Below are 25890 nucleotides of genomic sequence, written 5' to 3'. Positions count from 1 at the left end.
CGCATGACCACAGCCATAACAGGGATGCGGGCTGCCGTGTCTACCACATCCATGGCAATCTGAAAACTGGCTCAAGTGGAAGCATAGCCCTCCTCAATCACAGACTTAAACAGAGGCCTTTTGGATTCTGGAAGCGCCTCCATCAGGGCTGTCAGCTTGGTGTAGTTATCAAAGTTATGATTTGATAAGTGCACGAGGTAGTTAGCTATCCTAAAGAGTAAAGCTGAGGAGGTGTACACTTTTCTCCCAAATAAATCCAGCCTTTTTGACTCCCTGTCTGTTGTGTTGGTTTATATTGCGGTGCTTTTGCTCACTGATGAGCTGCGTCAGCCACCAGAGAGTTGGTCGGGGGTGAGTAAATAGAAATTCCGACCCTTTCGGAGGCACAAAATATTTTTTGTAAGCCCGTTCGTTAGTAGGGAGGGCAGAGGCAGGAGTCTGCCATAATTCATTAGCCACCTCCAAGATAGCTTCATCCAGGGGTATATTCAACTTGGCGCTGTGGGTGGTTTGTAAGTTTTTAAAGAGGCTGTGTTGCTTCTCCTTAATTTCCATGAGTTGTATTTCCTAAGACACTGCCACTCCCTTAAAAAGATCCTGGAATTGTCTCAAATCATCTGGTGGGGAGGCATCTCCAGGGATGACCACTTCATCTAGAGAGAAGGATTGGTCTGTAGGAGACACTTTAGAAGGCTGAGTCTCTGTTGTAGTATGGGGTTCTTCCTCCTGAACAGAAGGAGGAGGGTGGTGCAGAGATGAGCCTTGACCCGGGAGCAGAGGGGCTGAAAGTGGGGAGTGTCTGGAGGAGGACTAACTGGTCATAGTTCTTGGTGGGGATCTGGGCGACTAACGGTAATGGCGGCGGTATGGGGAAAATTCCCTATGATAGTGAGGGTAGTCATAGTGCTCCCAGTAATAGCAGGATGATGATGAGGGAGAATGTCTATATCGATGATGCCTGGCGTAATCATGTCAAGAAGGTGATCTCCGCGACTGGAGAGATGGAGAGGAGGAGTACGATCTCCTCACGGGTGGAGATGGAGAGGCAGAGAAGCAATGAGAGTACCCATGGGTATCCCTAGGAGGCGTCTGAAATGGAGATGGAGTCTATCAGGAGAGCTATATCTCCTAGAAAGCCAAGGTGATCTCCTGCTTGATGTCAGGGGCAGAGAAGGTAAGGGAGCCGGTGAAAATGAAAGAGGAGGCGAAGCTGGGGACAGACTGCAAAAGTGGTGGGTCTTCGCACGTGCTTTGGTCAGTGCTGCTCGTTCTGGTGCTGAGGACGGTGCCGTGGGCACTCTGGGTGCCATCCGCTCCGGCACCAAGGATGGTGCCAATCGCTGATGTGCTGAGGCTGGCTCCTGGTGACTGTGCACCAATGTCAGTGCCGATTGACTCCTCAACGAGGTCAGTGCATCCCTGAGCCGTACCGAGGCCGGTGCTGAGCAGCCATGAGTCAGTGCTAGAGGTCCCCAGTTCCGCAACTCGGTTGGTTCTGTGCAGTCCCGTGCCGGGGTTGGCGCCATTTGATCCCATGCCAAGGTTTGTGACTCCTCTGGTGCCGGGCCTGATTAAGAGGATGTAGACGCGACCCATATGGGTGTCGATTGCACCTGTAGTTCTATTGCCAGAGGCAGTGCTGATGACTTCAGTGCCGATGCTGCCAGTTCCATGATTGAAGAAGTCACGGTCACGTGGCAGGAAGTGTCAGGCAGATTTTTAGAAACTGAACAGGAACTTATAGCCAAAGTGCCCGACTTAGATCCCGAACTAGTTCTGCCATGGGGAGTTAAAGGCAGCAATCTAGTGGGGGAAGGCCTGGGCTTTTTGGGAAGTGCCCTAGTTGGAGAGAAGGCGCTCCGTTTCTGAGGTTGCTGGACAGGCCCAGGTGGAGAGGATGAACCAGCAGTGCCTTATCAAAAAGAATCATGCAGAGCCTCATTTCACGATCACGGCGGGCCCTAGCCGTGAGTTTACAACAACATACGCACTTCTGCAGTACATGAGCTTCGCCGAGGCAGTGGATATATGCCACATGGCCATCAGAGGCAAGCATGGCGTCGCAGCACAGGGAGCAATTTTTAAAACCGGGGGAACTTGGCATATTTAATACCTGTGTTGTTCTTCCTTTTCCCTTTTCTCTCTTTTTTTTTTTTTTTTTTGGTATAAAGGAATGGCAAACTATATACACAAGCCGCTGGCTGTAACAGGGGAGAGGGAAGAAGAATAGAAAATTAGCGGTATACACTATACAAAAAAAAATTTTTTTTAACTGGAACGTGAACAAGTATAAGTAATAACTAGAAGAAATAAACTGAAGAAAATATAACTGGTTTTATCTCACAAAGTGTTAAGAAGGAGGAGAGAGAATTCCCTCTCTCTGCAGCCTGAGGCAGCTGAGAGGAACTGGATAAGACCGGATCGTGCAGCACGGGAGAGTGCGAATGCTGCGAGACGCCCCTCCCACGCATGCGTGGTCTGACTGACTACAGCTTTGAACATCTCTGTCCTGAGGCACCAGGGCAAGCCCAGCACCTATTGTGGAGCACTCACGGGGACATCACTCAAAGGAGAACCCAAAGTTTCATGGCAAAACATCCTGTCTTTATAGTAATTCTTGTTATTTTAGTCTAGGTATCTTGCCGTGTCATGCTGCAATCAGTTATTGTTTGGTGAGTGTTTAACTTAAGGTTGTTTCTATCATCATTTTTCATCAGCATTTTAGATTACTGTCTTTGAGAGTTTCCCCATGCTAGTTTTTGTGAGATCTTTAATCTCGGCCTCCATTAGTGTTTGTCTTGGCTTCAAGGTTGTCAATTCTGCTTATTCATTTAGCATCAGGCACAATGAATATTTTTTGATTGTCTCTCATTTCTTCTTGACCATCCAGACATGTGTGATGGCTTTCACACTTATCCTTAACTATGCACACCCTCTTGACTCACACTACACAAGTTTAGAGGGAATTTCAAACTGCAATACATTTTAGAAAGGGTTATACGGATACTGAAGAGATTACAAAAAGACACCTTACACACAACTTAATTTGCAATGCAGACAAGAAGCAAGACCTTATAGCAAACATTGCAATAAAACTTTGTCCTAAGATAAAAGATGTGACCATAAGTAGTTACGGTCTCTTCCAGACTCAACATCAGGGTATTCACTTATTAGCTTATCTGATGCATAGCTACCATGGGTATAAGCCATTCCTTCCTGCTATTCATGAAGGGTTGCTGGCAGAGTGAATTAGAAGCATACAGAATTTATAAGCAAAACATTATCCTAATAATTATACAAACTATTATCTAATACTTATACAGACTTCATTACCACCACTGAAATTACAACATATGGAATATTTCACACAGTATAGTATTTTTTAAACAATATTAAGGCCAACTTGCATAACAATGTTGCTTCTTTCCGTTTTCATAATATTGCTTTCCCTACTGGATTTAACAAGCAATGGGAATGTTACAGGAAATGTTTTCTGATGAGATTTACAGCCTAATTTTGCCATCTCAATAAAGTTGGTTATGACTAGGGTAAACTTCTGAACTGTTTGTTTCTTATCCGAGCTTACTTCATAGGACTCTGTATCATTAATTTGAGTGTGAACCCTACATAAGGACTTGATCCAAAGTCCATCTGAAGTCAATAGGAATTTGTATATTAATTTAAATGGTCACTAAATTAGGCCTTTGTCTTCCAAATTACTATTGTAATATTCTCCTTCTATTATAAGATACTGGAGTCTTTCTTGTTCTTTTATTCATATACAGAATTTATAATTCACTCAAAAATGTTTTCGTGGTATTCTTTGTCTCAATTTCTCCAGACCTTGTTATGCCTCATTTTCTTAATGCATCAAATGCAGCATCAATGGCTGAATCAACAGCTGTGCTATGCTGATAAGGGATCAAGTGGCAAAAGGATAGTTGCTGTTGCTTCAGCCATAGCTAAGTAAAACATACATGCCTGTGGGTGAATTTTGACCATGCTAAACCTTGATCACCCAGCATAATGCTTTGAACAGTATTGCTCCTGGAGTTTTTAATAGGGTTATTTTATTTAAATTGTCTCTGATTAAATTCTTACACTTACTGCAAATAATAAGCAAGTGAAAGATCACTTATGGTGTTAATATTTTTAGTAAGAGCCAGTAAATAACTGCTATAAAATGGAAAAATTAGGTACATCTTGATCACTGAAATTCCTTGTAAAATTTATATGCAGTGCATTTAGCTGTGGATTAGATAGTATTTCTTCCATCCTAATCAAATTTCAAGATGGATATTGGAGATTATTCTGCTCTCAGAAGTGGAGCTATCTAGATTATAATGGTGTGACTTTAATCATTGATAGATTATTCCACATTGATGGTTCACTGTCAGTGTTTGCACTTAACCTGACTTCCAATCCAGTGAGCAAGGTTTAGAAAAGAGCTGTTACTTACCTCGTAACTGTGATTCTTCGAGATGTGTTGTTCATGTCCATTCCAACATAGGTGTGTGCATGCAGAGTGCACATGCCGTCAGAAGATTTTCCCTCAGTGGTACCCGTAGGGCCAGCAGGGAGGCCCGTGGAGTGGCGCCAGTATATTGGCCCATATATATATATATACCCCTGCTGACCCCCTCACCCACTCTGTTCCTTCTTACCAGTATACCATGGATAAAGGGCAGTGGGCAGGGATTTGGAATGGACATGAGCAACACATCTCGAAGAATCACAGTTACGAGGTAAGTAACCGTTCTTTCTTCTTCAACTGATTGCTCATGTGTATTCCAATTTAGGTGACTCCAAAGCAGAACCTAAGGAGGAGGCCCGGATGTCAAAGCCACGGAGGAGTGGAGGACTGCCCTACCCAGAGCGGCATCCTCCCTGGCCTGATGTGACAGCGCATAGTGGTTGGAAAACATATGGACTGAGGACCATGTAGCAGCTCTACAGATGTCCAGGATAGAAACTTGTGCTACGAAAGCGGTGGTAGCTGCCACAGCCCTTGTGGAGTGCACTCTAAGGTGCAGGACTGGGACGCTGACTAGGGTGTAGCACTCCCTGATACAGGTGGTTATCCAAGAGCTGATCCGCTGAGTGGATACAGGTTGGCCTCTCATGCATTCCGTGATGGCCACAAAAAGTTGTGGCAATTTACGGAATGGTTTGGTCCTGTCTAAATAAAAGGCTAGCGCCCTATAGACGTCTAGAGTTCTTTCCCAGATGCGTGCTGTTTTGGGTAAAAAAAATGGCAGGAAAATGTCCTGGGAGGTGTGGAAAGAAGACACCACTTTTGGCAGAAAAGCCGGGTAAAGGTGGAGCCGTACCTCGTCTTTAAAAAACACTGTGTAGGGGGGATCTGATGTCAGTGCTCTAAGCTCAGATACCCACCTCAAGGATGTGATTGCCACTAGGAGAGACACCTTATATGACAGGTGGAGGAGGGAACACGTCACTAGCAGTTCGAACAGGGGCCGCATAAGTTTGGAGAAGACCAGGTTTAGGTCCCACTGAGGAACGGGTTGGCGGACATGAGGATAGAGTCTGTCCATCCCTTTTAGGAACCTGTTGACCATTGGACTGGCAAATAGTGTTTTCCCCTCCCTATCCTGGGTGGAAGGCCGAGATGGCCGCTAAGTGAACTTTGAAGGAGGAGGAAGAAAGATGCTGGAGCCTAAGGTCCAACAGGTAATCTAAAATTAGGGGGACTGGAGCCCACCTCGGGTTCACCCCCTGCTGAGAAACCCAACAGCAAAACTGCTTCCATTTAGCAAGGTCCTGATGGAGGGTTTTCCTAGCAGGACCTCCTGAACTCTTTCCAAGCACCGGAGCTCCTCTGCCATCAACCACAGAGCTTCCATGCTATCAAGTGCAGCGATTGCAGGTCCGGATGGCGAAGCCTCCCCGAGTCCTGAGATATCATGTCCAGGACCAGTGGGAGGGTTATGGGACTCTCGCAGGAGAAGTTGAGAAGGGTTGAAAACGAGTGTTGCCTGGGCCACACCGGGGTGATTAGAATTAGTGATGCCCCAAATTCCCGCCCTTTCAGGAGGACCCTGTGAACTAGTGGGAAGGGCAGGAAGGCATTCAGCAGGCCTTGCAGTCAGTGAAGGAGGAGAGCGTCCTCTAGGGAACCCCTCCCTGACCCATGAGGGAGCAGAAATGGGGGCACTTCTTGTTCTGCCCCATGGTGAACAGTTCTAAGGTGGGGAGACCCCCACACATGGAAGACTGATTGGGCCACATCCCACCATAGGTACCACTCATGGCCTGCAAACGTTCTGCGCAGTTTGTCCACCAGAATGTTCTGGGAGCCTGGGAGATATGAGGCTATAGGGTGGATATCCGCCCCGATGCAGAGATCCCACAGGCAGGTCGCCTCCAAGCACAGGCGAGAGGAATGAGCCCTGCCCTGCTTGTTTATGTATGACACTGCAGTCATGCTGTCCAACAGAATGAGGACAGGCCTGGCTCTCAGGTGGGGAAGGAAAACAGCACAAGTTAGTCGGACTGCCCAAAGCTCCCTGATATTGATGTGCAGGGAGATTTTGTCCGTGGACCACATACTTTGTGTGTGTAGGTCTCCTAAGTGTGCTCCCTAGCCCATGTCCGACACGTCTGTGACCAGAAAGATGGACGGTACTAGTCTGGAGAACAGAACCCCTGCACAGACCTTCGCCTGGTGGGTCCACCATTACAATTCAAAGAAGACAGGGGCAGGGACTGTCAGCACCCTATCCCAAGAGTGGATGACTGGGTTGTGGACTCGCGATAGCCACATCTGTAGTCTGACGTGTTGCACTACATAAGTGCAGGTGGCCATGAGGCCCAGTAAGTGCATGAAAGTCCAGGCAGTACTCACCGGAAAGTTCTGGAGTGTCCTAACCGCTGTCTGTATAGTGATAAACCAGGTAGGGAGGCCCTTTGCGACAGAGAATGTAGAGTGGCACCCACAAACTCTATGACCCGTGTGGGAGTTAGAGTCGATTTGTCCAGGTTTAGCAGGAGGCCCAGGTCTTCGAAGAGATTGCGGACTATGGTGATGTGGTTTTCCACCTGAGTCTCTGACTCCCCCCTCAGGAGCCAATCATCTAGGTAGGGGAACATTTGGATGCCCCTTTTTCTGAGCTCGGCAGCCACCACCGCCATGCATTTGGTGAAGACCCGAGAGGGCAGTTGAAATACCAAAAGGGAGGATCGTGAATTGGTAGTGGTCCAGGCCCACAGTAAAATGTAAGAACTTTCAATGAAGGGAGGTGATTGAAATGTGAAAACAAGCATCTTTTAAGTCAAAGGCAGTATACCAGTCTCTGGAGGCTAAGGAAGGGATAATGGACGCCAGAATCACCATTTTGAATTTTGTCTTGACGATGAAGGAATTTAGAGCTCTGAGGTCCCGAATGGGATGAAGGCCCCATTTCGCTTTTGAAACCAGAAAGTAACGGGAATAAAATCTCCTGTTCCGAAACTCGGGGGGAAACGCGTTCCTCCACCCCTAGTGTGAGGAGATGATTTACTTGCTCCTGTAGCAAAGGCTCGTGAGAGGGGTCCCTGAAAAGGGACGGGGTAGGGGGCAAGTGGAAAGGGATTACATAACCACTTTCCACTATCTCCAGAACCCATCGGTCCGATGTAACAGACCACCAGGCCTGGAAGAAATGGGATAAACAATCCCAGAAAGTCAGGGTATGTTTATACTTGCCCCCTAGTTCGAACTAGGGAGGCAAATGAAACATACCGAAGTTGCTAATGAATCATGGGATTTAAATATCCCGCGCTTGATTAGCATATTCACAACTGGTCACCATTTTAAAAAGCCGGTAGCCCGAATTAACTCACCATGTGTAGACACAGTAGTCCAATCCAAAATCCTTCCCTCGAATTAACTATTACTTCTCGTGCAAGGAGGCATTCTAGGAACATTTCTGTTTGCATATGGACACCTCTGGGAGGCAGGTGTGTGTAAGCCTAAGGACTTCAGTGTTGCCCTAGTATCCTTTAGGCCATGGAGCCGTTGGTCGGTCTGCTCCGAGAAGAGTGAGGGGCCCTCGAAAGGGAGGTCCTGTATGGTATTTTGGACTTCTGGCGGCACTCCAGAGCCCTGGAGCCATGAACTACGGCACAGGACCACCCCGGTGGCCATCACCCGAGAGGTGGCATCAGCCACATCAAGGGCTGCCTAGAAAGCCACTCAGGAAATTGCTCTCACCTCTTCCTGAAGAGCCTTGTACTCCGAATGGGAGTCTCTGGGGAGCAAGTCCATGAATTTATCCATTGATGCCCAGGTGTTGTAGGTGTAATGGGGCAAGAGGACTTGTTGGTTGGCAAAGAAGAAGAACAATGAAGAGAACAATCTCGATGATGAGCTGAGGGTTGTTCCAATGACTGTCACGGCAGTAAGAAGGAACTGAGTGAGTGAGGAGGCCAGCAGGGGTATATATGGGCCAATATACCGGTGCCACTCCAGGGGGCCTCCCTGCTGCCCCGAAGGGTACTGCTGAGGGAAAATCTTCCAACAGAGCGTGCATGTTGCACACACACACCTATATCGGAATGCACATGAGCAATCACTCGAAGAAGAATAGCCTTGATACTGTCCTACCTGTAGATAGCAAGAGACAGAAAAAGCCAGGAGGTAGCAGAGAGAGGCAGAGCAAATAGCTCCACATGCTGCCGCTCCCCCAGCAGAGTGGGGAGGGCAGGAGCAGCAGCACATGGAGCCACATCCTCAGCCTCTCACCACAAGCTGAGCTGGGGGGGAAAGTCGGGGCTTTCTCCATTCCCCCTTCCCCTCCCCCCCCCCCCCCCCCGCCCCTCTCCTAGCATCCCACCTTCTGAGCAGGAAGCTGAAGTTGAAGCTGGTGCACAGCTGCAGTGACGGGCTGTCTGGAGACTTTTCCCTGCTGCTCCCATTAGCTAGAGTTGTGGCCAAAGGGAGCAAAGGGAGGTCATGCTTGGGAGCAATGGGGACATGAAGCCATGCCCATACACTTCTCCCTAATCTCCCACAAAGACTCTGCACTCCCAGCTTGTTCCTACACCATCCCTCCTGGCCACACAGTGCACCTTCCCTTGCTCTTGCCCCATCCCCTTGGCCAGACATCCTATTCTCAGCCTGTTCCTGTACCCTACCTCCCATCCAGACCTCACATTCTCACCCCATTCTGTACTCTACCTCCTGCCCAGATCCTGCACCCCCATCCCTCTCTCTGGAGCACATTGGGACAAAAATGAGGGTTTCAAACCCAGAGCATGGGGGGGGGGGATCCACAAAATCCACTAACCCTGGAATCTCAGAAGAGTAAATTTGGCTTAAGGTAAGCCCTGAACCTCAGTCCTCCCTCAGTGGGGCTGGATCACTAGAGAAGTGAAGTGTCTCCAATTGGGTATTTTTTCAGGGGTTTTTTTTGTTTGTTTTGTTTGTTTTTGTTTTTTGCTTCTCACTTGTGTGGCCCATGATCCCAAAAACGTTCCCCGCCTCTGCCATAAAGAAACCATGGGAACATTTTGTATTAGACATAAATTAATATTTTACTTCATTTAAAATCGAGTCTGATAAACAAACTTGAGAAAGTTAAAGTGCTTAATCCGTTCAATAATTTAAATAAATATTTCCTAATTGTTAAAATTAAGCCCTTCTCCCCAGCTGCAGCACTAGCAAAATGGCTCGGGCGAAATTATATAATTAACAGAGAGTTTTCATTAGCAACTGATGGTCCACAGAAAGGTTTGCATTGAGCCAGGTGGGCCTTGGGCCAAAATGCTGGAGACCACTGCTACAAGGTACAAATTCCTAGCTGCTCTTTGTTGGCAGGAGAGAGTTCTACTGCTAACAAACTAAAAATCTCTCCCATGAGGGGCGGTAGCTTTGTTGGTGGGAGATCATCAGCACCAGGAAGTCTGTCAGTCACAAGGGAATTTTTTTCACTTCCCTCACTGCCAAAAGTTTTACCAACAAAGGGCATAGGACGGTACATATGTGTGTACAAAAGGCCTGTGTATACATATTCCTCAATAGACTAAGTTCCTAGGTCTGTCTGAGGTATGTTTTGCAATTTTCTTGTGGCTCTTCTCATAGCTATCTCTGGGTATGTCTACACTACAAAGTTAGTTCGAACTAACGGATGTTAGTTCGAACTAACTTTAATAGGAGCTACACTAGCGCTCCGCTAGTTCAAATTTAATTCGAATTAGCGGAGCGCTTAGTTCGAACTAGGTAAACCTCATTTTACGAGGATTAAGCCTAGTTCGAACTAGCTAGTTCGAATTAAGGGCTGTGTAGACCCTTAATTCGAACTAGTGGGAGGCTAAGGCTTCCCAGGTTTCCCTGGTGGCCACTCTGGCCAACACCAGGGAAACTCTATGCCCCCCTCCTGGCCCCAGACCCCTTAAAGGGACACAGGCTGGCTACGGTGCCCGTGCCAGGTGCAAGCCTGCCAGCACCCAGATAGCAGACCCTGCACCTGGCACGGATCGAGCCAGCCACCCGATGCCCCCCAGCCCTCCTCCTCTTCCTGGGACCAGGCTGGCGGCTCCCGGGAGCTTGCCCGGGACCACAAGAGGCGGGCACCCGCCTGGGCTAGTGCGGAGATCGTGGACCTTGTCCACGATCTCCGCACTAGGCACAGGAAAGTGGCCGGCTTGGGCAGGAGAGCTGCCAGCCTGGCCACCCAGGAGCAGGTGTGCATGAAAATCAAGGGGGTCTACTGAGACCCCCGACCCTGAGCCCTGAGCTTACAATGGCCGTCCTGGGTCAGACCAAAGGTCCATCTAGCCCAGTAGCCTGTCTGCCGACAGCAGCCAACCCTAACGACCCTGGAGGGGATGGACCGGGGACAGTGACCAAGCCATTTCTCTCATGCCATCCCTCTCCAGCCTTCCACAAACTTTGGGCAGGGACACCACTCCTACCCCCTGGCTAATACCACTCCATGGACCCAACCTCCATGACTTGATCTCACTTCCCTTTAAACTCTGTTCTAGTTCTAGCCTTCACAGCCTCCTGCAGCAAGGAGTTCCACAGGTTGACTCTTTGCTTTGTGAAGAACAACTTTCTGTTACGAGTTTGAAGCCTGCTACCCATTCCTTTCCTTTGGTGTCCTCTAGTCCTTCTATTATGGGAACTAATGAAGAACTTTTCTGTATGCACCCTCTCCACCCAATTCCTGCTTTTAGTGACCTCTATCCTGTCCCCCCTCCGTCTCCTCTTTTCTAAGCTGAGAAGTCCCAGTCTCTTTAGCCTCTCTTCATATGGGACCTGTTCCCAACCCCTGATCATTTTAGTTGCCCTCCCCTCTCCCACACTCTCTCTTCCCCTCTCCCACCTCCTTTTCCCAGTCTCCCCCAGTTTTGTTCAATAAAGACAGATTCCATTTTTGAACACAATTGTCCTTTATTTTGTACATCAAGAAAAGGGGCTAGGGAAAGGTAAGTGGAAGGAGGTGAGGGAGGAATGGGGCACAAGCCCCCAATGGGGAGGACTGGGCTGGCTCTGTGGGCTTCTGGGGGTGGAAGCTTTCCTGCAGCCCCCTAATTGCCCTCTCTCCCCAGATGGCAGCCTGCGGCAAGTGCAGCCGGGCTGATGGCCGAGTGGTGTGATGTGCCCAGTGTGGGCACTCCGGGCACTCCAAGCCAGGACTGGTTTTCAAGCGGGAACTGTCTGTCTGGGGTGGGGGTCGGGTCCCTTTAAGCACAGCCCTCGGCTAGCCTGAGACAGCATCTCCACGCTCTAAGTGCTCCTCTGATGCCCTGCCGGCACTGCTTCCGGCCATCCTTAAGCCCTGTTCAGGGTCCACTTAATGTGGACATGCTAGTTCGAATTAGCAAAATGCTAATTCGAACTAGTTTTTAGTTCTAGACGCGTTAGTTCGAATTAGCTTAGTTCGAATTAATTAATTCGAACTAAGTTAGTTCGAATTAGCACTGTAGTGTAGACATACCCTCAGTTAAGAGCAGTCCTACTGTAATGTCCCCACATATCTCTGAGTTTGGAGAACCAAGGCAATGACAGACAGTGTCATGTTGGGGGTTGGCTTGAACCTCATTGATTGCACCCTTCATTCAAGATAAATGCAAGAAATAATCAAACTCCTTTATAGGACAGATCATCTGAAATAGCAGCTATTAGCCAAAACTGGTCCATGCAGGACCAGTCAGAAACTTAAGTGTGTGGAAAGATGTCACTCGGTTTCATTTGTTGGAGAGTTTGGGGAGCATAGATGTAGGCCAAGAAACATCACAGAAGGAAGATGATGATAGCAAGGAAGCACCAGCCATAGAAGCACTGTAATGCGATCCTGAGAAAAAGCTGAGACAGCTCTGGGGCAAGGTATAATGGGTTTGGGAATATGATAAAATGGATTTAGTCTCCTGGGGTATGTCTACACTAGCTCATTAGTTCGAGCTCGTGGAATGGGGAGTAACGGTAGTTCGAATTAGGATCTTTAATTCGAACTACCTACTCCGTGCCGAATGTAGCTGCGGGCACGGAGTTAGGACTAAGGGGGATTTAAAAATGTAGGCACCTGGGAACATGCAAATGAAGCCCGAGATATTTAAATCCCGGGCTTCATTTGTAACTCCGCTTGCCCTCATTACCCTACCTAGCTCGAACTAATGAGCTAGTGTAGACGTACCCCTCTGGTTTGATTCCTACTGTGTTCATAGTCTTTGTGTACATTTTTTGGAAAGAAACAAGACTGCAAAAAAAACAAAGGAAAATATCTATAACTTTCAATTTTAGCTTAGTACCCAGGATAATAGGAGTAACATAACATATGCATTTTACAATCCAATTTCTGCATTAAGTGTGTCGATTAAATTTTTCAGTCATTCCTCCCTCAGAATATGTATCAGTCTCTTAGCTTTCTTCTGAAGGACTTTTCTATAAGTAGTATTGTTATGCTTCTGAGATGCACCTTGGATCTTTTTCAGAGGCAAAGGCAATATGCCACATGTATTTGCCACATGCAGATACAGTGTGTGCACTCATTCACACACACAAGTCCTTCAGCTGCTGTTATAGTTACCAATCTTATTGATCCTTGTGCCAGCCTATTGGCCAAGTAGTTTGAGCATGATGAAAGAGGCGTCGGGTTCTGTCAGCCCTGGTCCAATACTCTGAAGTTGTCTTGACAGGACTATCCCAAAGCTTCCTTGCTATGTACTCCTCTTTTATGGGTTTTGCAGTGTCGTGCTGAAGTCATCTAATTGTTTTCCCTCAAGGTTTGTTCCATTGTCATGCTCCATCAGTACTTGATGAATGTTCTGGGAGTAACTACAGCTGGTTTATTTTGTTCACTGTCTTGTTCACAGGTAAAGCCTCAGTTGCCAATTCTACCCCTCTTCCACCATCCTGAATGTGATTGATGTCTGAGTTCACACCTCCCTGTTATTCATGCTGGCCATCTGGTTCTATAGTCTTCTGTCTCTTGTCGTCCCACATTCTTCACTCAAAGGACAATTCATTCCAGAGCAAGCAATTTATCTTAAAAAGGAAAAGGCGGGATTTTTTACAGACTTACAACATTAAAAAGACAATTTTAAACAATTTCTTACTAATTTATACTACTTATAAATAATGTCTAACTTATAATACCTAATACAGAATGGCTATGTCTAGACTGGCATGATTTTCCGCAAATGCTTTTAACAGAAAAGTTTTCCGTTATAAGTATTTCTGGGAAAAGCGCGTCTACGTTGGCAGGATGCTTTTCTGGAAAAGCACTTTTTCCAGAAAAGCATCCATGGCCAATCTAGACATGCTTTTCTGCAAAAAAGCCCCAATCGCCATTTTCGCGATAGGGGCTTTTTTGCGGAAAACAAATCTCAGCTGTCTACACGGGCCCTTTTGAGCAAAAGTTTTGCGCAAAAGGGACTTTTGCCCGAACGGGAGCAGCATAGTATTTCTGCAAAAAGCACTGATTTCAAGTTTAGACAGCTGGCAAGTTTTTCCGCAATAGCAGACGATTTTGCGGAAAAACTTACCAGTCTAGACACACCAAATATGTTTTAATACCTAGCAACTGCTATAAAACAAAGCTTATGAAACAAAATCTATATAATTAGATACAACAAAGCCTATAATTATAAAAAATAAAGCCTATTTAACTACTGCTTTGTCAGGTCTACACTATGTCTCTTTCCAATCTCAATACTTATATGAAGTGAATGCACTAACCTTCCTCATCCCACTGGGCACTATTTGGTGTTTTAACACCACAAGTCTTCAACATGCAACTTTGCTTCATTTTTATTTGCAGAACATTCTAAGAGTTAGGTTAGAAAGTTTTATTTGAAGTGATATTATTATGATATTTTAGGACAGGTTTTAATTCTGCCTCCACACAGTAAATAAATCTAAAGTATTCGTTAAATCTGTAATTTTAGCATGAATTGCAGGGGTGGCGGGTATAAAAGAGGTAGGGGAAGACATTGCTTTCCCAAACCGTTAGCCTGGCCCCACCCATACTCCACTCTCCACCTATTGTAGTCGTACTGGGGGCGGAGTGTTGCTGCCATCAAGCACCTGTCCATATTCCAGGACTGGGAAGGCTGGGGCCATCTGTTCCTCTCTTCCCATGGTGCTGGCACTAGGGAGGCTGTGGCCACATGCCATCCTCCCTCCCCATGCTCTGGAGTCAGAGAGGCTGGAGCAGCACACCCATGATGCTGGGAGGGGGGATGGCTTGGTTCCTGTGGGGGCTGGGCCTGGGTAGAAGGGGGAGACTGTGGGCTTGTATATATTTTCCCTTTGGCACATGCTGAAAAACCATTTTACCAAAACAGCCCAGTTATGCAGGGTTGACTTAACCATTAGGCACAGTAGGCACAGTGCCTAGGGCCCACGAAAATGTTTTGATTTCTTTTAAAATCAGAGGAAAAAAATGGTAGAAATGTAGTCGTGTTAGTCTGGTGCAGCTGAAACAAAAAACAGGACTGTGTAGCACTTTAAAGACTAACAAGATGGTTTAATAGGTGATGAGCTTTTGCCATTACAAAGATAGCTTCCCCAATCATCACCTCTAATATCATTAGCTCACAGACATTTACCTTCCCTCCTCCCCCCCCCCCCCCCCATACCACCTTCTGTTCTGAAATTTGATTTGTCCTTTTCATATGTGTTCATTTTTTTAAATTGTATCCTTTGGTATATATGGTTGTGACTATTTTCTTCCACTATTTGATCTGAGGAAGTGGGTCTGTCCCACGAAAGCTCATCACCTATTAAACCATCTTGTTAGTCTTTAAAGTGCTATGTAGTCCTGTTTTTTGTTTCAAGAAAAAAAATGAACTTTTAGGATTGAAGAAAATGTTTTAATGTTCTTCTCACATCAGAAAAAAATGAAACTTTTAGGGCCCATAAAAATCTATTAAATTTTGCCTAAAACAGAAAAAAAAATGTTGAAGTATTTAAAGTTATATCAAAAATAATTTTTAATATTGATATTATTATGGTGGGAGGGGCCCATGAAGGCATAAGTGCCTAGGGCCCACGAAAGTCATAATGAGGCCCTGTAGTTATGCACTAGGTTAGGTTTGCTTTTTATTGTATTTACATCAATTACCAGTTTTTGCAAGCTATTTATTCATTCTATGGTCCCCACAGCAGCACCATGGCGGAGGTAATCTGTGCAGCTACAGGGAGAGAGATGTTGTTCAATATACTTGACTGAAATAGTACCCAAGGGGACAGTCCATAGCCAGAGTGCAGTACCACTTGAGCCATACCCTGGACAGGCAACTTATGCTATAGGCATGAAGGTGGGATGTAACGGAGGACTTTGGCAGCACTTTCTCAAGTTCGTAACTTCAATTGTAAGGAGGTTAATGTGTGGGACCATCCCCCCTCTCTGAAGATCCCACAGCATGGTTGTGAACTGGGTTCAACATAGTTACATTTACTAAATTAAATCTTGTTTTGATCCACTTTTAAAACACAAACCAAGTCTTTTCATAAATCCAGACATGAAGCTTTATTCCCTCAAGCACTACTCTGAGCTAATAAAAACGCTCTCTAGAGCTTGACAAGTTGCTTTTGGCATTCGTGCCAGAAAACTTGAGGCCAAGAACTAATTGGCTAGAGAAGTCAGAAGTATATTTCACAGAAGCCACGGGTGCTTCAGTTTGTGACATATTATAGTCATTTTGAATTAACGTTGCTTAAACCATCCCACAAAGACAACAAAAAAGCTTTTAGGAGTGAAAACATTCCAAACAGAGATGCAGGAAGATGAGAAACTTCTGGCTGTTCAGGGGAAAGAAGAATAAAACTGAAATGTCAGATAAAGATGGGTTCTTTTAAAATCAAGTCTTCCATCCTCCCCAGCAAGCCCAGACTCAGAAATATAAAGCCTAAGTCAATGTATCTATGATGTAGCATACAAACACCACACCGGGTAACAAGGCACTACTCTCCTCAGCCAGCCACACTCTGCCACAGGTACAAGAGGAGCACAGGCAAGAGGAAGGGTCAGAAGAGAGAACAGCAGCTCTGCTGGGGGCAGACCTGAAACTCACAGCTCCCAAGAAAAGAGCTGAGTGAAGGCAGGACCTCTCCCTACAACAACTGCCCAAAGGTCATTTCCTTCAGGAGGGCCTGCTCCGGTACACCCAGAGAGGGAGGCATTCAACACACTCCACATGGACTCAGTTTGTGTCAATTCCCCTGGTTTTGTTTGTGAACTACCTCTGAAGGGGAGAGAAAAACTCAGAATTGACCTGGCCAGAGGTTTAAGGTACAAGAGGAGATATCTTGGGGTGAACTGACCTCCATATCACTTTCCTTTACAGACTGCAAACTTTGGACAATAGAGTGGTCATAAGAAGTGACCCAGAGAACACAGCTTTAAGGTGCTCCTGGGTGTCACACCCTTGTGTTGTCCCCACAGGGCCTCAGGCCCCTGTGGAAAGAAAGGGCCTGAGTTACCCTACCAAAATGCCCTCTGCCCATCAAAGAGCATAAGTAAGCTCTGCTCACCAGGAAATGTTCCCACAAGTGATAGGGTTGCCAGATGGCTGAAACAAAAATACCAAACACCACCACCTCACCACCACCACCAAAAAAAAAAAATCACTGGGAAAAATCTTTGCTGAAGGAAAAAAGGAGGGGGGGGGGGATGACCAAAGTTGTTGAGCCAAAAAAAAAAAAAAACCTCCAAAAACTGGATCTCTGCTAGGGGTTACCAGGTAGTCATTTAAAAAAAACCAAAAAACCGGACACGCTTCATGGGGGGAGGAAGGAGGGGAAGGGAGCAGTGCTGGCCAAGAAGGGGGGGCCTGTAAACAGCTTATGGGGGGGGGCGCAACGGGGCTGGCCAGGGAAGATGAGGGATCAACGAGAAGCAGGGCTGTTCGTGGGAGGGGAGTTCAGGTGGACCAGGTCTGGTCGCGGGATATTGGGGGGGGGGACCGGCCGGGAGGGGGCGGGTCTGGCCGGGAGTATGGGAGGGTGGGAAGCACAGCTGGGGGGGACCGGGGGCCATGAGGGTGGCCAGGAGGAAGGGGGGGCAGGAAGTAGAGTTGGCAGGAGCGGGTGCAGCGGCACTGGCTGGGGGAGATCAGGAAGAGGAACGGGCCAGTGGGAAGCAGAGCTGGGGGGGGGGGGGTCGGGGCCATGGGGCTGGCCAGGAGGAAGGGTAGGCGGGAAGCAGAGCTGGTGGGGAGGGCGGGGGCCACAGCACTGGCTGGGAGGAAGAGTGGGCAGGAAGCACAGCTGGCGGGGGGGTGAAGCAGCGCTGGCTGGGAGGAAGGGGGGGCGGGAAGCAGAACTGGAGGGGGAGTGGAGAGGTACAGCGGCGCTGGTCAGGGGAATGGGCCGGCGGGAAGCAGAGCTTGGAGAGGGCTGCAGGGGGGGCTGGTTGGGGAAGATCAGGCAGGGAAGTGAGGGAGAACCGGCCAGCCGGGAAGGGAGGGATGAGCAAATTGGCCGGTGGGGAGCAGGACTGACCTGGGCACTTGCTGCCTGAGTCGCGCAGGCTCCCGGCAACGCACGAGCGAGGAGGAGGCTTCCCCTCCTCCTCACACTCAACCGACTGAGGGTTCTTGGCGGCAATCGCAGCCCTGCCTCCCAGCTGGGACTCCCAGTCGTTCCACCCACCAACACCAGGCTTCCATCTGGTGCGCAGCCAGAAAAATCAGAAAATACCGGACATTGCACATGTCCGGTATTTTCTGATTTTTTTACCAGACAGAGCGCGCAAATACTGGACTGTCCGGTACAATACCAGACACTTGACAACCCTAACAAGTGAAGACTGTCACAGTATCACAAATGCATCCAAGCCTTGAAGTACTTTATGCAAAAATAATACATTGAGTTCTTGCACTTTGTGCATGTGTCAGATCCTACCAAGTATGCGAAGAAGTGAAAACTAGCAGAATATATTTAACTCTAGCAAAAATCACCTGATTTCTGTTCTTGCCACCAAAGGGATTGTTCAAGGTTGGTTTGAAGGGGAACAGCAACAGTGCTTCCTGACGCAAAATAAGTATGTGTACTGAGTAACCAGTTTATTTATTCCTACATGATTTGTCACTATACCTTTCATCCTGCTTCCGAAAATTACAGAAATCCAAACACATTGGAGGATCATCTGCATTGGTAAAAAGACCCATTTTTGAAAAATTTTGCCAGCACTAAGACCAACTGCTGAAAACTCATTACACAATCAGGTGGATAAGACAAAACATTCAGCAAACAATTGTTTTTCAGACTTGGTAGAAGCAAGTGAAGGTGAGCCATGGGAAAAATGCAAGGGAACCCTGCCAATTCTGTGAGCACTCCCTCCAAGGGAGTCCCACATGAAGCTTCAGGGCAGTATATGATCCATTGTACATCTTGTAATGTGCTTAGCATCACATTCATAATGCAGGGTATTTCAATTTTATCCTTAAAATGCAATGACTTTCCATATTAACAGCATATTTCCATCTAAAAATTAAGCACTTTCTATTGTACAAGCCCCTCTAACTATCAGTAAGTGTATGTCTACACTGCAGAGCTATTTCGGGATACCAGAAGGATTCTGAAATAGCTACTCTGTGTCTACTGAAGTAGCCCGTTATTTTGAAATAGATTTTGGAATAACGCATGGCTTAGTCTAATGTTCTGGTAAGTCTTGTTCCATAAACGTTAAGGGGCATTTCGGAATAGTGAGTTAATTTTGAAATGTGGTGCTATGTAGACGATGCCAAATTATGAAATAAGCTATTTCAAACTAAGGGTGCAATGTAGACACACACTAATCAAGAGACCAAAAAAAAATCCAGCTTCTCTCTTGTGAGCGTTTACTTTGTAGATTTGGCAGATCCACAAATGTACTGAGGCATCTAAACCCAGATTTAGGCAATACTCCCAGTTTTAACCACCATTGCAATCCACTCAAGAGACGCCAAGCCTGTCAGCATCTACATCAGTGGTCCCCAACGCAGTGCCCATGGGTGCCATGGCGCCCGCCGGGGCATTTATGTGCGCCTGCTGAAACATCTGGGCTGGCCCCGCCCCCTGCATGCGGCACATGTGTGGTGCCGGCCCTGGGCTCAGTGAGCGTTGGTGGCTTCCACCCCCGGGCACGCGGTGCATGTGTGGCCCCACCCCCGGAAGTGCGGCGCGTGAGTGGCCCCACCCCCGGATGCCCGGCACGTGAGCGGCCCCGCCCGGCAGCCACGAAAGGTTGGGGACCACTGATCTACATTCACTCAGCACCTAAATTTTCTGCAATACAATTTCCCCTGAGAGCATCCAGGAAAATGTCCCTGCTACATCCCCTGAGACAGCCAGCCACCTATTTTTTGTCTAAGCCCCAGTGCAGTGCACAGGCTGGGGAAGATGGGTGGTGAAGAGCATATGCCAGTTGAGAGCCCAGGCCAGAAGGCAGGCTTCACATCCCACCCACTGATCAGGTCCCATTCAAAAGTCACTCTGGACTGCAGGTGATGGAGCTCCACCAGAGCCAAGTTGTAACTTTAAGCCCAGTAGTTCAAGCACTTTCTAAGGATGGGAGACACCCATGTTTTCCTCCTCTGTTTGGGTATGTCTACACTACAAAGTTAGTTCGAACTAACGGACGTTAGTTCGAACTAACTTTAATAGGTGCTACACTAGCACTCCGCTAGTTCGAATTTGAATCGAACTAGCGGAGCGCTTAGTTCGAACTAGGTAAACCTCATTTTACGAGGACTAACGCCTAGTTCGAACTAGCTAGTTCGAACTAAGGGCTGTGTAGCCCTTTAGTTCGAACTAGTGGGAGGCTAGCCCTCCCCAGGTTTCCCTGGTGGCCACTCTGGCCAACACCAGGGAAACTCTATGCCCCCCTCCCGGCCCCGGACCCCTTAAAGGGGCACGGGCTGGCTACGGTGCCTGTGCCAGGTGCAAGCCTGCCAGCACCCAGCTAGCAGACCCTGCACCTGGCACGGCACAGAGCCACCCACCCGATGCCCCCCAGCCCACCCCCTCTTGCCGGGACCAGGCTGGCGGCTCCCGGGAGCTTGCCCTGGACCGCAAGAGGCGGGCACCTTCCTGGGCTAGTGCGGACATCGTGGACCTCGTCCACGATCTCCGCACTAGGCACAGGAAAGTGGCCGTCTAGGGCAGGAGAGCTGCCAGCCTGGCCACCCAGGACCAGGTGTGCATGAAAATCAAGGGGGTCCACTGAGACCCCCGACCCTGAGCCCTGAGCTTACAATGGCCGTACTGGGTCAGACCAAAGGTCCATCTAGCCCAGTAGCCTGTCTGCCAACAGCGGCCAACCCTAGGGACCCTGGAGGGGATGGACCGAAGACAATGACCAAGCCATTTGTCTCGTGCCATCCCTCTCCAGCCTTCCACAAACTTTGGGCAGGGACACCACTCCTACCCTCTGGCTAATAGGACTCCATGGACCCAACCTCCATCACTTTATCTCACTTCCCTTTAAACTCTGTTCTAGTTCTAGCCTTCACAGCCTCCTGCAGCAAGGAGTTCCACAGGTTAACTATTTGCTTTGTCAAGAACAACAACTTTCTCTTACTAGTTTCAAGCCTGCTACCCATTCCTTTCCTTTGGTGTCCTCTAGTCCTTCTTTATGGGAACTCAGGAAGAACTTTTCTGAATGCACCCTCTCCACCCAACCCCTGCTTTTAGAGACCTCTATCCTGTCCCCCCTCCGTCTCCTCTTTTCTAAGCTGAACAGTCCCAGTCTCTGTAGCCTTTCTTCATCTGGGACCTGTTCCCAACCCCTGATCATGTTAGTTGCCCTCCCCTCTCCCATCCTTTCTCTTCCCCTCTCCCACCTCCTTTTCCCAGTCTCCCCCAGTTTTTTTTCAATAAAGACAGAGTCAATGTTGGAAGAAACGTTATCTTTATTTTGTACATCAATAAGAAGGGGGGCTAAGGAAGGGTAAGTGGAAGGAGGTGAGGGAGGAATGGGGTACGAGCCCCCGATGGGGAGGACTGGGCTGGCTCTACGGGCTTCTGGGGGTGGAAGCTCTCCTGCAGCCCCCCAATTACTCCCTCTCCCCAGATGGCAGCCTGCGGCAAGTGCAGCTGGGCTGATGGCCGAGTGGTGTGATGTGCCCAGTGTGGGCACTCAGGGCACTCCAAGCCAGAACTTCTTTGCAAGCGGGGCACCCCTTAGAACTGTGTGTCCGGGGTGGGGGTCGGGACCCTTTAAGCGCAGCCCTCGGCTAGCCTGAGACAGCATCTCCATGCTCTAAGTCCTCCTTTTATGCCCTGCCGGCACTGCTTCCGGCCATCCTTAAGCCCTGTTCAGAGTCCACTCAATGTGGACTTGCTAGTTCGAACTAGCAAAACGCTAGTTCGAACTAGTTTTTAGTTCTAGATGCGTTAGTTCGAACTAGCTTAGTTCGAATTAACTAAATCGAACTAAGTTAGTTCGAACTAGCGCTGTAGTGTAGACGTACCCTTAGAAAGGTGAGAAAATGTGAACAGGGGTTTCTTTTCTTCCTGTCAATCCCTTTGGCATAGTCAATTTCAGTACATCATTACTGGTACACACACTCTTTCCCACACTCTACAGAAAGGTGGAGATTAGTGAAAGCGGAGCTTAATTTGCATGTGTTTAGGTAGGAAAGAGCGGCAGATGCTTCATCCATCAGAAAAGGGATTTGGTGATAGGAACCAGAGCACCTCAGAAGGTTTGGGTTTATTGTTCTCAGTTCTGCTCATGATTCTGCTCTCAGTTCTGCTCATGGTTCTGCTCTCAGTTCTGACCATTTAAAAAAAACAGAAGCAGAAAAATCTTTAACTGTTTTCTTAAGTATTTTAAGAAAATCAGGACATACTACTAAATAGATGCTTTATGAAAGATAGATTTTTAAACATCTAGTCTGTTTTTAATAAAGCCAAATGTCTCTCTAAAGCATAGTCTAAATAAATACAATCTTAACATAATATGGATTATTACCCTGAGCACCTTTTTTTACCCTTTAAAAAAGCTTAGTCAAGGCACCGTTTATAGCGAAACAGTGTGCGCATAGCAGTAATATAAAATTTATATAATCATAGGGTAGCCAAAATGTATATTTTAGAATTGGTATAAGAATATTTATGACGTATAATGACTTACTTATAAGTTCTGTATGCTTCTCTTTCACTGTGTCTCCTATGATTAACAATGTTTGCTGTAAGATCTTTGCTTCTTGCTAGCATTACAAATTAAGTTGTACCTCCTGTCTGCATCACAAACTAAGCTGTGCAGATTCCTTTCCTTTTGTTATTCCGTTAGTAACAATGTAATCTCTTCTGAACTCTAATCTTGTCTGTAATTGTTTGGTGTAATCAGGGCTACTTAACTTTGGAAGCCTGGGGGAGGGGGTGCCTGCAATGATAGTCACAGCACAGGCCGAGGGCCACAATGGAAGTGTGGTTGCAGATATGTGAATATATATGCAAATAGCTTCTTTCATACTAACGGGCATGAATACAAAGATTAAGGCAAGACTACACAACATGCAGGCCCCATTTAAGTCAGAGAAACAAGAGATAATAATGGGAAGCCTGACAATAGCCATCAAAGACTAACTGGAAAACCTTGAGACTAAACAGCATTTAAGGAAGAATGACTGCAGCATGACACTGCAAAACCTATAAATTCAACTGGTAACTTACATGTATAAATGGGGTGCTTTTGCCATTATACTCCAAGTTCAGTCCTGCAAGCCAAACCTCAGAGGAGCCTCGAATCACAATCAATAGACCCTGCCTCCTCACTCGGTCAGTCTTGCCTGGCCAGTAAGCCTGACTTGAGCCACGACAGACTGGAAACTGTACATATGGTGACCATATTTTCTGAACCAAAATTAGGGACACAGCCATGCCCCCTGACTCCATTAGCTATGCCCCCTGCCATAAGAAGTCCCACGCCTAGAGGTAGTACTCCCGGGGTCAAGATGGACACACGACCAGAAATAAAGGGTGTCATGTGACCCATCTTAGAACTCCTCCCACAAGCCTCCTACCAATAGGGATGAGTTTGGCCCCCACAGAACCACCCCATGCAACTATCCTGTAATTGCATTAAACCAGTTTGCATTGCATTAACTTGGGGGAGGAGGGAAGTGTTCCCTCTAAGATTTTCTTCCCATGAGCGGAGTGTCTTGCACATCAGTATTGAGTCGGTCATGTGTGCTTGTTCGGATGTGTACCACTGTGGCACCCAAGTTATGAATAAGTATCTTATAAACCTCTCCCTTTTCTCTCTGCTGCCATATCTCCTCCTCTCCCCTCATCTGATCCCTAGTGCCTGTTACCCCCCTCTGCTATCCTGGCTCCTGCCCTTCACACTCCCCTTAGTCCTCCAGGAACTTGTCCCCCTTCCCTTCCCCCTGGGTCCACTCCTTCTCTAGCCGCACTCTGATCTGTAGCTACCCATTCCCATACCCTCTCCTAATACCTCCCTCTACCCACCTGCCCTGCCTTTCTCCTCTGGTACCCATCCCTCCCTTCCATGTGTCTGCCCTTCTACTTCACCCCCACAATCACCTGCCACCTCCACCTTCCCTTACCCCTTCACCTTCCTGGTGCTTCCCCCTTCCCTCACTACCCCTGCCCTTCATGCCTGCTTTCTCCCTGGTGTTCACTCCCTCACAGCCCTTTGCCACAGCTCTCCTCATGGACTCTGTGTCCTCACACGACTTGCTCCATCTCCATTCTATGAGATAGGTATATCCCTGTCTTCTTCGTACCCATCCCTCCTTTCAACCCCTCTTCTCTGGGCACCCACTCCTCCCCTCTCCCCCATTGTCCCTCCTCTCTCCCAAAATCACCCTGTCCCCTCCCTTCTCCCATCTCCCACTGACACCTTCCTTCCTCTCCTCCCTCCCACCCTTTTCCTTATTGTCTCCTCTTGGACTCCTGGCATTTGTCTCTCTTCCACCCTACCCTTTGGTGTCCTTCCCTTTCTTTTCCTGCCCTGCCCCCTGCTCCCCTCAGAACAAGCCCCTTTCTCTTCTCACCCCCCCTTCCCCTTAGTTCTTCCTCTGCCCCTTTCCTCACCTTCTGCCTTCCAGAAAGCAGTTTGTGGGGATGGAGCCTGCAGTCTTTGCCATAGAAGCCCCCGCGGTTCTAGCCCCAGCTGATCCTGGGGCTGGATCGCATGCCAGGATTGGAGCAGAGGTTGCCTGTGGTGCTATGTTTAGTGCCACATTCCCATCCCTACAGGCTGCCTGGCTCCATCTGGAATCAAGCGGCAGCCATACGAGGCCCATCCCAGTGAGGTTCCCCCGGCTGGAACGCACCTCGCACGGCTGCTGCGTGACTCCACCTGGAGTCAGGGTCACCCACAGAGATCTGGACTGTGATACTAAAAATAGCACCACAGGAAGCCCCCACTCCAATCCCACACCTGCCAAGCCCGAGCATGCCCCACCCTGCAGCACCCCAGCTGGGCTCCACGTGGCTCCTGCTGGGGCTCCAAGGCAGCCCGCAGGAGGAGAAGGAGGCGCTGTTGGACCAGGACCCCGTGTAGTAGAGATGGTCCCACAGGGAGAGGGAGGAGGAGAGGGAGGGGGCTGCACATCACTGGAAGCTGGCCCGGCTGCCCTACATCCCTGATGGGAGGAGGCTGCTGTACCATGCTGGTGTCCCCATCAAGTAAGTGAAATGTCCAGCGGGGCTTTCCAAGACATTTCACTACTTCATGGGGTATGGGGACAGAGTATTTAAACTCAGAACAGTCCCGGAAAAATCGGGTTGTATGGTCAACATAACTATACACCATCTGCAGGATGTGTGTGTATATATCTATATCTCTCTCTATATGTGTGTATGTATGTATGTGTGTGTGTGTGTGTTTGCACTGCTTTTCATGTTGTACTGTCAATAAAACGGTATATTGCCTTCTCCCCTGAAAAAGATCCCATATGCTTCTTATAAGCATAACAATAGCATGTATGTATATAATTAGAGATTACATAACTATAGCCAGTCTACTAATACAGTATGGTCTCCAGGACTGAATATGGAGATTGATGCCAAGCACCTGTGCTGTTACATCCTGAAATTCTAGGAATTTCTTCTGCACTGCATGAGCTCTTGAGTCTATCATAATTATATGAAAAAGGAAGTGTATACAAAACATGTCTTGGTTTTCCCCCCTATGCATACTGATTTCTCTTAGTTTGCCTGCTCTTTGAAGGAAGAGCTATTTTTAACACTATAAGAACTGGCTGTAGGGTAATATGACTGGACCAGCAACAGCTCTTTTACATACTAACAATTTCTCAGTTTGAAAATCCATTTTCTCACATCCATGCATGGCTAGTAATGAAATCTTTATACCATGAGAGGGGACTATTACAGGGGAGCCTAAAACCAATGTCTAGCAAACATTACCATTTTAATTCATGACTTTTTGCTCTTAGAATCATGTTAGAAACAGGACAGAAGTA

At 47.7% G+C, this 25890-nt stretch overlaps 1 long non-coding RNA gene across 1 annotated transcript in view; it reads right to left on the bottom strand.

Moving 5' to 3' along the window:
* Positions 1–11431: 11431 nt before the first annotated feature.
* The window catches only part of LOC142830499 (uncharacterized), a 120635-nt gene continuing 106176 nt past the window's right edge, over positions 11432–25890 (bottom strand). The window contains exon 4 of the long non-coding RNA XR_012905794.1: positions 11432–13489. This is a non-coding gene — a long non-coding RNA (uncharacterized LOC142830499). The remainder of the gene's footprint in view (positions 13490–25890) is intronic.

Source organism: Pelodiscus sinensis, chromosome 8 (genome assembly GCF_049634645.1).
Source record: "Pelodiscus sinensis isolate JC-2024 chromosome 8, ASM4963464v1, whole genome shotgun sequence".
Taxonomy (NCBI): Eukaryota; Metazoa; Chordata; order Testudines; family Trionychidae; genus Pelodiscus; species Pelodiscus sinensis.
This window is presented reverse-complemented; position numbering and strand designations above follow the sequence as displayed.